General features: G+C 34.7%; 1 non-coding gene across 1 annotated transcript; it reads left to right on the forward strand.

Moving 5' to 3' along the window:
• The first annotated feature begins 4,631 nt into the window (after positions 1-4,631).
• Trnav-cac lies at positions 4,632-4,704 on the forward strand. Its single transcript has one exon. It is a non-coding gene; the product is annotated as a tRNA-Val (tRNA).
• Positions 4,705-12,132: the final 7,428 nt, after the last annotated feature.

Raw genomic sequence — 12,132 nt, forward strand, 5'->3', positions numbered from 1 at the left:
GAAGATTTGCAAACTTTGCAATTGGAAACCCTTGTTAGCAGTGGCGAAAAGTGAATTATTGCGAAAGGAAACTCGACACAACATATAGGTACTAATATGCATGCATGCTGTCTGAAAATTGTTCTAATGATAATTAGATTCTACATAAAGGAAAGCCGGTAGGAATCGGGTTTTATGGGCCCTTCGCCGCTGCTTGTTGGTATATCCACTGATATATTAACTGTTTGTAGGCAAATTACGTCTTTATAATCAGATAGATAGGCTCGGTTTTTCATTTCAATTAAATAAATATTATTAAAATTCCTTTACGATTTTACATTTATCGATATCCACCCGCGGCACATCCCTAAGCCCCCTAGCTGCTGACTTCCTTCATACTTGCGAGCACTCGTTCGTGCGCTGCCTTTGTCGGGAACAATTGTCGACAAATTAGAAACGAATTGAGTTATTTAATATCAACCGGTAATGCCGTACAGCGTTATTGTTTATTATGTTCGCGTAATGAACTTTTTTGTGATGAGAAAACGATTAATAAATTGATTATAAATATAATTGTTTTTGAATTTTTTACACAAATTTTAAAATAATTTTGGAAGTATTATTTTTATATTATTAAATGTTAATTTTTAGTTTTATTAATTTAATCTGCATTCAAAGATTTTTTAAAAATCAGTCAGAAGCAGAAATCGAACCTGTGAAATAGCAAAAAAGCACATAATTTTATGATTGCTAAGAAAAAGGTAAATCATGTTAAGGATTAGTTTTCTTTAAATAGCATTCTAAATAAAAGGAACTCCATGAAAACTTCCATATATAAGGAATTGCGTTTTGCTTGCAATTAATTTTATTTGGAAAACGCTCAAATAGCATCACACAGAGCAAGGGAAAAAGGCCTTAAAATACATATCATATCACTACACAGCAAACTCCCCATTCATATCGCAAGAAACTTGGAAATAACAAAAAGAATACTCGATCCGTGAAGTTGCCGTCAATAACCCCCCGGGGGGCGATGGCGGGAGATTTATCCGCACTATATCATGTGCAAGTGCGGCCCTGGCGGGGGATATTATCGTACAGCGCGTCAACCCTTCCCGTCGGAACTATTGACTAGAGAATAGTTTTTGATTTGTTACTTTTCTTATTGTTTTGAATTTGTTGAGTTTATTTGATTTTCGTCTTGTATGAAAGCATAAATAGTACATATTTGGATAATGATGTCGTGGTAAGGAAATTTAATGATACAAATTTACGTTTGTCTATTTGAATAATTATAATAGTATTTTTCATTTCATAATCGAAATATGGAATACACGTGGTGGATGGATCAGTTGCGCTTCTGTCTACCTCTTTAGCGATAAAAGGCGTGAGTGTATCATCATTTTATTTTCCGTATGGTATTATAATTGTTTTTTTGCACTACATTGTAAACTATATCTTAAGGATACCAAACTGTAGAAATTCGAGTATCGATCAAGGAGATGAAATTCTCGCAAGTTGACACAATTATGCCGGCCTGTTCAAAACCTGGAACGCGACATTCACGTGGGACATATTAACACCTCATACACAATGGTCTCTCAATCGTATAACTTCCTACCGCCAGCAAACAGTGAAACCGCGTGCAAAACACAGTTAAATAACCCATTCCACAAATCAGTTCCCTGACCAATAACCTGTGTTTAGTACGAATCTAAAACATATAAATTGAGTCAGAATACCCTAAACAGACCGCGCAATGGTCTCACAAAGTTATTGACGCAAGCGGCTATTCGTTGCACTGAAAATAGACTGTTTTGTTTTGAAAATCGATTGGATATGTTTAGGGACATGCAAAATGCGTTTTACAGTTGTGGTATAAATTATGGTTGACATTACCCGAATTATTATATTGTTTTGAATGACAGGACGAGCTTGCCTTTCGCCTGATAGTAAGCGATATGACCGCCTATAAACAGTAGAAACACCATCCAATAGCTTGAGTTAAAGGTATTGTTTGGTATTCTACTGCGCTCGGCATCCGAGACATGAGATGTTAAGTCTTATTATGTCCAGTAGTTACACTGGCTACAATATCCTTCAAACCGAAACAACATTGAGGATACACCGCTGCTTGGCGGCAGAAATAGACATCGCGGTGGCACCTACCCAGGCGGAGTCTCACCTATGAAAGACCTAACAAAAAACAGTATCACAGGTTATACAAATCCTACTTTTAATAAACGCTTTTCTTCCACCTGGATTATTGCACTTCCATGACAGTGGGATTGATGCAGCACTCTTTTAATTCAGAAATGCCTCCCGAAGCAATACTTGTGTGGTCTCCACACCGAATGCACGCCCATGTCGTGGACATTTGTCGTGGCCCTAGGCATATAGATACAGTTAAGTGTGTATACCTCATGGTTGCCAGTTCAGATTGAGACCTACGAGGGCTCGTGAACATTGCCTGGTCTTCTCCCTTCCACCCAACTTAAGAGGATTGCTTCTTCTTCCTCCACAGTTCGTGCCCCAGATATCCTAGCTCAACCTTCCTCCAGGGCTCTGCAGTTGCTAAGCTGGGGGCTTCGAGGAGCCCATTCGCAAGATACTCCAGGGTGGATTGCAGGGTCCAATACAAAAAAAAAACAGAAATAATTTGGCTGAGTTTTACAACTGACTTTCTGATGTTAAAGTCTGCCATTTTGGCAAAATCCAGCACAAAATAAACCTTAATTTGATATACTTAAAAATCATAATCAAATCTGGACGTTATGTATATTTCTAAAACAAGATACCTTCCCGACCCCGTACACGCATTAATTAGTTTAAAATGATCAAACATCCTCTTTACCTAAATAAAAAATTACCTTTTCACAATTTATACCTTAATGTTTGGGTGTAGAGTTAAAATTTGTGTGTATATTTTTTATAGTGTATTAATTTATATTCTAATGTAATTTATTCGTGGGTCTTCCTCGGTGTCTTTGTTGGAACCGTGTTCGGGCCGCGTGAAATTATGAAAAATTACACGAAATGACCTGAAATCTTACAGGAACAGGTTATGTATTTGTTCATGAAAAGTATATTATATACTTGAAAAGGAGTCTGTTTATTTCGTGGCGTGAATTTTGATCCAAGTTTCGTTAATATCAGACTCTAGTTAATGTATTGTGGGCTTTAAAAAAGAGTTATAATAAGGATAAGTAGTTAAATAAAATGTTTTCACTTCGGCTGAATTTTTTATAGATAGAAAAAAGTTATCGATCGAATTAATTATAATCTGAATCAATATAAAAGTGGGAGAGTTGGACAACTTTATACATACACATGTCATTTTTAATTCAATTGCGTTGTATTTTATTCAACAAAAAATAATTATCTGATGATGGAAAAGTCAGTCCTTGGTTGGTTAGATTATCTATTTATTTGGGCAACAAAATATTTACAATCAATATATTCTAAGATACATGTATAAAATAAAATAAATTAAGTTTTATTCTAGATTGCAGTCTTATGATGACAAATTATTGTCACTTAGTTACTAAATAAATATATAATATATTGACTATTTAGTAGTGCAGGTGATTTATCAAATTATAATTTGATAAAATTATACCCATACTAGTTGACCCGACAGACGATGTCCTGTCAACTATGAATTTGCAGCGCGCATTCTGTAAATCGCTGAAATTAACTTTTCTTAAATTTTCTATCGGTCCGCTCAACTTCCTTATTTTTTTCTTTTATAAGATCCTTCTCCTGACAATAACAAACATAACAAAAAAAAAATAGTGTAATCGGTCCAGCTGTTCACGCGTGATGGCGTGACCAAGGGAAATAGGGTTTCATGTTTATATATATAGATTTTTGGCTTCTACATCATTAAAATAGATTAGTAATTTCAACGTCAATTCGATTAAAAGCAACATAGAATTCTACCGATGCGGACAATATGTCCCAGAGCGGACGAAAGCGTCCGAACACGGCCACATTTGGCCCACAAACGCACCAGAAACTGGATTATAAATCCGTACCCCTTTCTTATCCCGGCACATAATTATTTTAATATGCAAATAATGATAATGAAATAACGTTGGTTTTACAACGTTTTTGTTTTTGTTTTGTGGCTAAGGGCCTTATTGGGTTATAGTTAATTATATTTCGTGGGTATAAGGGCCCGTCTACCTGCTTGCGTTTAATTTTTATTTATGCCCGCGACTTAATTCAGTCTTTGTGCATATTATAATTATTATGAATTTATTTTGTTGGCATTTTTAATTGGTTTATGAAGGGTTAGCGTGACGGGTTGTGTTTTGTGTGTTTTCTCGCTGGTAGGGTTAGATATTTTCAAAGGGAAGCCGCTCTAATCTATTTTATTTACTGTTCATGGTGATTCATAGTGCTTAATGGACGTGTTTTTAAGTCTAGGCTTGTGTTAACCCTTCGCTACTCATTGAGAGTTTACATATAAGTTGCAGGATATAACTTATAAGAAAACTATTGAGTAGTGTATTAAGTACTTGAAGTAAATGTTTCGTAATTTTATAACATATATGAAATTACAAATTTAATTAGTTAAATAGATAGTTATGAAAATGTAGCGTTGGAATAGTTTTATGACGATCTTAAATTTTGCCATTCACAATCAAGTTTCCGTAGTGTAGCGGTTATCACGTGTGCTTCACACGCACAAGGTCCCCGGTTCGATCCCGGGCGGAAACAGATTTTACTTTTAGACTTTTTTATAATACTATATATTTTAATAAACAGATGGATAGATGGTCTGGTGAAGGTCGCAGGTACTCGTCTGATGCAGCCCTTTTAAAACAGGTTGGTCTGGAAATCTTTAGCGGATGCCTATTTTCAGCATTTTTTTTTATCACTCTCTGAAATTTGCATCAAAAATTATAGATTTATAAGTGAAGTCGCGTGTGTTAATTAGTCTAAAGCAAACATAATCCCTCGTAAAAACCCGGACTAACCTAAAGACAAGTGACATAGAAAAAGGGGTTTTGAAAAACTTCGGCACAGAACAACTGAACCATGAGAATACGATTAAAAAATTCGTTATCTTAGAAAAAATGGCCGTCCCGTGCAATCGGCCGTGCGGAATCGAATTAGCACTGAACATTTTATAACTGAGAGGGTTTAAGATTTTAAAACAGGGTAACACAACCCTTCTCATGGATTAGGTATTGATAATGTCATATTTGAAAAAAGACTTCCAATGGAGAATCAAGAATGAAGTATATCTGTAAAACAAGTATAGAGGAGTCCTCTATGCAAGAAGTAGCTCGGACCCTTATAAAGGCTTTTTGTATTTAAATAAAAAATACTAAAATTAATGCATATATATCAGTGGCGAGGCGTCCATACAACCAGATTCCTACCGGCTTCCCTTTTCGGTTTATTGACGTTTGGCTTCATTTTTATTTTCTGTTAAATCAGCCGGAATTTGTTATCTAAAGCAATTTGTTTTTGTATCGGGTTATCTTTTGAAAAATTTCACCCTTCGCCACTGATATATATGACAATAATTAAAAAAAACTGAGTCCCCCCCGTGACCATGAAGGCTGCAAAGTCTTCGAAACGTCGGGAGAAAACTAAAATGTTAAAACCGTGATAAAATTCGATATATTTTTTTAATTTTAATTAAAAAAAAAAACTAGCAAAAACGGTTATGTTGACATGAATATTTAATCACTCATCAGGCATTTTAACAATTTCAATAACTAAGTTAACCTCTTATAGACTATCCAAATCATTTCGAAGACGTAAGTCTGTCCCTAATGGGGGCCAAGGAGAAAGTTTCCATACAGCCAGGTGTTTCGGCACTTAATTAATAACAGCAATAATTGACCGCCGCCGGCTGTTATTGGGCGCTATCATAACATTTAGGTCACGGCAGCACGTCACATTGTGTGGGTGGATGGATGACATTTGATACTTGGAGGTTTAGAATTAAAAAGTTATGTTGCGGCTAAAAAATTTCAAAATTTTTTAAATTATTTCTAGAAGTATTTCATAAAAAAATGTTAATCGTAGGTCCTATTGTCAGTATTTTATACGTGATTTTTTAAGAAATTAATTTGGCATGCATAAAGTTGGTTTTCATTGCAACAATGTTATAATTGAAAAAAAAAAACATGTGTATTTGACTACATAAATTGATTAGCCATTTAAAATCTTTACAATCAATGCTGTAATTTATGTATTTTCGTTTTACATTTTATATAATTTTAGTGTAGATGCATTATACCATAAGCATTCTCTACCAATTAATCAATGATCGAGATATTCAAGCAGGTGCGAAAATATGGGAAGGAGACATATACATTCACCCTTTTTATCTCCGAGGGGGTCAGCAGAAGTGTACTTCCTCATAGCTAGACTTATGGCCTGATTAGCTCGCCCCCTTTTTTATCATGAGATGCAACACACATTACAGAGTATAAAGTATCAAATCGTCTCGTTCCACGTACGTCGCCCGTACGAGAGGATAGCCTTTGGGCACAATCAGGGCCACCGCCTTCAACCTCGCCCGATACGAGAATCAATTACGATGTTTTAATTATAACAATATTAGTTTATTGTTAACTATTTTATGTGTATTGGGAATGTTGAATAAAAATATTGATTATAGAGTGTTAATAATAATTTATACTCTATAATCAATATTTGATTAATTTATATGAAGCGGCGATAGCCTAGTTGGGTGTGGAACGGTCTGCCAAAGACGAATGTCCGCAGGTTCAAATCCCAAGGGCACACACCTCTGACTTTTCTAAAAAATCATGTGTGTATTCTTTGTGAATTATCGCTTGCTCTAACGGTGAAGGAAACCATCGTGAGGAAACTTGCATACCTGAGAGTTTTTATAGGAATTTTGAGGGTGTTTGAAGTCTATCAATCCGCACTACAGCGTGGTGTACTAAAGCCTAAACCCTCTTAGTAGTAGAGGAGGCCCGTGCCCAGCATTGGCACAGTATATAATACAGGGTTGATATTATTATATAAAATGATGATTATGAGTGTATTATAACTGTACAGAGTGTTATATTATGTTAGTGTGTTTATTTAAAGAGGTAGAGTTGCAAATATTACAAACAAATTCACGGAATTTACTTTCGTCCTATTATTTAGTCAAACGAATATACACTATATTTTTTTCAAATAAATACTAATTTTGATTACCTTACTTGAGAATCGAACTGCGATATCTAAAGTTTTTATTACGTACGCTATCACACCGATAAAAGTTATTGAGAATATTAAACACATTAGTAGATTCGTAGCACTTACGTAGTAATCGTAGCCTGCCATCGTAGCGCGTAGCATCGTAGCTTTGAGAACAATGCATAAAAACTGTTAAAAATATTGAGAACAATATATAAAAACTGTTTAAAATATTATTGAACATGATAGAAATCTATAAAATAGTAGAAGTTAATGATTTCTTATATTTCCAAATGTTAGACATAAAAAAGAAACTATTTTTCGGCTTTTACTGTGATAAAATCCGAAATATAGTTTCATTTTAATAGTAAGAGTTAATTTTGTTTCATTTGAGTGATCTAGACAGACATTTGGAGCAGTGGCAAAGTGCTTATACAACTTGATTCCTACCGGCTTTCCTTTTAGGTTTATTTACGTTTAACTAAGTTTTGTTTTCTATTGGCCGCGATATGTTAACTAAAGCATTTTTTTGCCTCGAGTTAATAATAATAATATCAGCCTTGTATTATATACCGTCCCACTGCTGTGCACGGGCCTACTCTACTATCGACAGGGATTTCCTCGAGTTACCTTTTGAAAAATTTCACTTTTGACTACTGTTTTGCAGATTCCTGGCTACTATAATAGCTACTATAATACAGGACATGCTTAACAAAGAAATTACAATAAAAATATTTTATTATTAAAATTACAAAAATACACAATCCCATTACTCGCCGTTCAAACTGCCATGAAATTTATTTCAGCAATAAAGCCAACGCAGTACTCTTAAAGTATCGCTAATTAATGTAAACATGGAACGATTAGGACTCGGAATAAACACGCCAAATGGCCCTCTGTAGCAATAAATACCTATAATATTTTTAATTACAACTCCCCCCTAAAAAAAAGACATTAAACAGAAAGATAAAAATGTTACCACGGTATTGCAAACGAGTGAAAAATACATGCCGTTTTTAAAAAAGTATTATTATGTATTAGCCGGTGAAAAAGCAGGGCCGCACTCGCGGAGGTCATCGGTGTGAATAAATTATGATATAGTGGGGGGGTTTCCAGTTCTCTCATCTCTGTAGGATGCGGGCGGGATTGGAATCTTTAGACAGGGCAGTTGCGTGACCAATGTTTTTGTTTCATAATATAGCGAAATAGTAATGAGATTTGTTAGAACCTTTTTTTCGGTAGTGGGGTAGGGAATAACAATACGAATTTCGCAATTGTATACACCGACTTTTTTATGATGACATGTTGATTTTCGAATATTAATTAATGTAAACATAATTAATAATTATATTAATGATCAAATACTTTATATACCTACTAAAACCTTAGCCTATAGTCTAAAACATTACAATTTAGACATTTCACCTTTAACTCCCATAATTCGCTTCAAATCATATATAATCTGAAATCGCAATAACACCAACATCTTCACTACATAGTATAAAACAAAGTCGCTTTCTCTGTCCCTATGTGTGCTTAAATCTTTAAAACTACGCAACGGATTTTGATGCGGTTTTTTTAATAGATAGAGTGATTTAAGAGGAAGGTTTATATGTATAATAACATCCATTAAATAGTGAGAAATACTGTTATTTTGTTATGTTATACCCGTGCGAAGCCAGAGCGGGCCGCTACGTTTTTATATACAAGGTTCACAGTTTTTCTGTAGTGTATTTAGTATCAGCATTGCACCCGTGCGAAGCCGGGGCGGGCCGCTAGTAAACAATAAAATTAAAACTAGAACATAAAATATTATCTATGTTAGCGCCTCTAGCCGTTTCCACGGGCGTCCGGGGCGCGAGTTAAAAAAAATGTCGCCGCCGTCTAATGAATTTATGGTCAGGAACTTGTTCCGGGCCGGTCGTAATTTTTTCTCCGGGGACAAGATAAAGAGAGCGATGGCTGCGCCGTGACGGATAGTGTCCGCGTTCATTTTTAGGGTACCGTAAATTAATTTGAATAATCATAAATATTCAAATTGATAAATGTAATAATAATAATATCAGCCCTGTATTATATACTTGCCCACTGCTGAGCACGGGCCTCCTCTACTCTCCTCTCTCTACTGAGAGGGATTAGGCCTTAGTCCACCACGCTGGCCTAGTGCGGATTGGTAGACTTCACACACCTTCGAAATTCCTATAGAGAACTTCTCAGATGTGCAGGTTACCTCACGATGTTTTCCTTCACCGTGAAAGCGAACGATAAATTCACAAAGAATACACACATGATTTTAGAAAAGTCAGAGGTGTGTGCTCTTGGGATTTGAACCTGCGGACATTCGTCTTGGCAGTCCGTACCACACCCAACTAGGCTATCGCCGCTTTTTAATGATATGAATGATAAATGTAAGATTTATTTATTTATTCGATCTGCATACATATGTGTATCGGCGGACTTAATGCCAAAGGTATTCTTTCCCAATCAACTTAAGGGTGGTGCAAAGATAAAAAAGGTAGGTGCACCAAGGTAAGTTAAGGTAAATATAGCAAATAGTAATAAATACTAACATAATATAGGTAATATAAATACCTAAATGTATAAAATACAGATTATAAATACATAATATGTACATACCAATAATATAATATTGTGAATTGAAGTGAAGAATTAGAAATTCGTTATCTGAAAAATTGTATATTACATCCCGATATAATACATATTGTAGATCTGTTTAATTATATAGGGATATGGAAATGATCAGTATATATAAGTTGGAAACTGGAAATCTACTTACAATATTTTTTATTGATTTGCGAGAATAACGTAATAATTGATTAGTTGTTATATAATTTATAAAAATTATTCGTTCTGGTATTTATATGTGTAAAATATTTTTAAAAAGTCTACATTTTTGAATATTTATACAGAAAAATCAAATGAAAAAGAACGCTCTATTCCTCAGCCCACCCTCATCAACCTATCTAATTTTTTTGGGGGATATTGTTATTTTTAACACCCCAAATACATCTCTGGGGTCCGGTTATAATATGGTTTATATCACTTGTGTTAATTATCGTAACAGATGGTCACCTGTAAACGACAATTAAGGTCCTTAAATGATTAAAAATTGCCCCCGCGCTCTGTTACTGAGGTAGAGATGCTGGGAAGGTCCCCTGTGGTTCTAACTGGTCAGGGATTTGTTTATTCCGGTTCTTATGAACAAAAGCAAAAGTTTTATTTATTTAATTCTTTATTGTACACAACAAGAGGAAATAGACATGGTATATCCATTTATAATTAACTAGTTGACCCGACAGACGTTGTCCCGTCTTAACTATCAATTTCCAGCGCGCATTCTGTCAATCGCTGACAGTTATTTCAAACAATTGACAGTTATATAAAATTAATATTTTCGTTAAGTTTTCTTAAATTTTCTAATTTTCCGCCCAATTTTTTGTATTTTTTCTTTCATAAGAACCTTCTCCTTATAATAACAAACACGACAAAAAAAATAGTGAAATCGGTCCAGCCGTTCACGTGTGATGGCGTGATCAAGGGAAATAGGGATTCATTTTTATATATATAGATAGTGTACAATTAGCAGTCTTATCACTTGAGGCAATGCCTTATAGACAACCATATGGCATGGACATTGCAAAAGGAAAAATAAGAAGTGTTAATAGAATTATGAGAGATAATTTCTGAAATAAGTAGTTTCTGCAACTCTTGAAAAAGTATGAAAGAGTTTTTAGTATATATGATCGTGGCAAAGTGACTCCACTGTACCTTGGAAAGTGGTGTGGGGTCTAAAAGAATGTTGACGGACAAGAGCTGATTACCCCTCGATAGTTGACATAATTATGCCGGCCTGTTGGAACCGGATATACACAGGCTGATCCTGGAACGGGAGACACGTGGGCCACTATGGCGGGTTTTAACACGTTGTGTACGATGGTCGCTGTGCGGGCGGATATAAAATATATCCTCATGGTCATGGTGCGGACTGGGGTGTCGGTCAACCGCAAGTCAAATCAAGTCTGCCAAGCTAGTTTTACAAAAGTTGTCAACAACGTAGCTTTTATTTGCAAAAAGTGTATAGTTTTGCGCTTGCAATGAACACAGTATCAACAATTTATTTTCTCAGTAAAAATAAAAAAAAACTTCATTGAATCATGTATCACTAAAAATCATTAAATAAACACACATATTACCCCTTTATCCCTGAAGGAATAGGCTTATGTGCAACTGAATATGCAATGTCGAAAAGATCACATGTCCGAAAATGTAAAAAGTTTAGGAAATATAAATTTTCTAAAGTAGTGAAAATAAAAAAAATTGAGTTACAATTGGGTTCAATTAGCAATAAAAAATTACAGAAATTTTGTTGTTATTATGCAGTCATTTTTACATTGCGTTACAAAATGAAACCACATACTCGTTTTCACCTTTGGTGACATTGTGCCAAATCATCTATTAATAACAAATATTTTCACCAAAAATCCCGGTTTTAGTTTTCAGATTTTTTGATCATTTTGTTGTTTAATGCGACTATGGCGTGTTCATGAGTGTATTTCTGACTGAAAGTGTGATGTTCCTGCTGCGACGAATTCTCTTAGAGTAGTAGTAGTTGCATAAGGGAGGGTAAAATTAAAATTACTTTTTATTTTGTTCGAATCTTACACATTTTTATTTTACATCTACAGCTCAAGTAACATTGTAAGGTGTTATTTCCAAGTAGATAAATATGTGGTTTCATTTAGTAACGCAATGTCAAAATGACCCTTTATATACATTTCTCGACATGCATCTAGATATTGTATTTATGAGATCTGCCCTTTAAAATATATTCAATTTGGGGACACACTCCTCACCAAGTGTATTGTCGCCGCCATATATGTTAAATAAAATTTAAAAATTACAATCTACTCTTTAAACTAACATAACCAAATAAACTAACAAAGGCCTTCAGTT

The sequence above is a fragment of the Manduca sexta genome, chromosome 9, assembly GCF_014839805.1.
Source record: "Manduca sexta isolate Smith_Timp_Sample1 chromosome 9, JHU_Msex_v1.0, whole genome shotgun sequence".
Lineage (NCBI taxonomy): Eukaryota > Metazoa > Arthropoda > Insecta > Lepidoptera > Sphingidae > Manduca > Manduca sexta.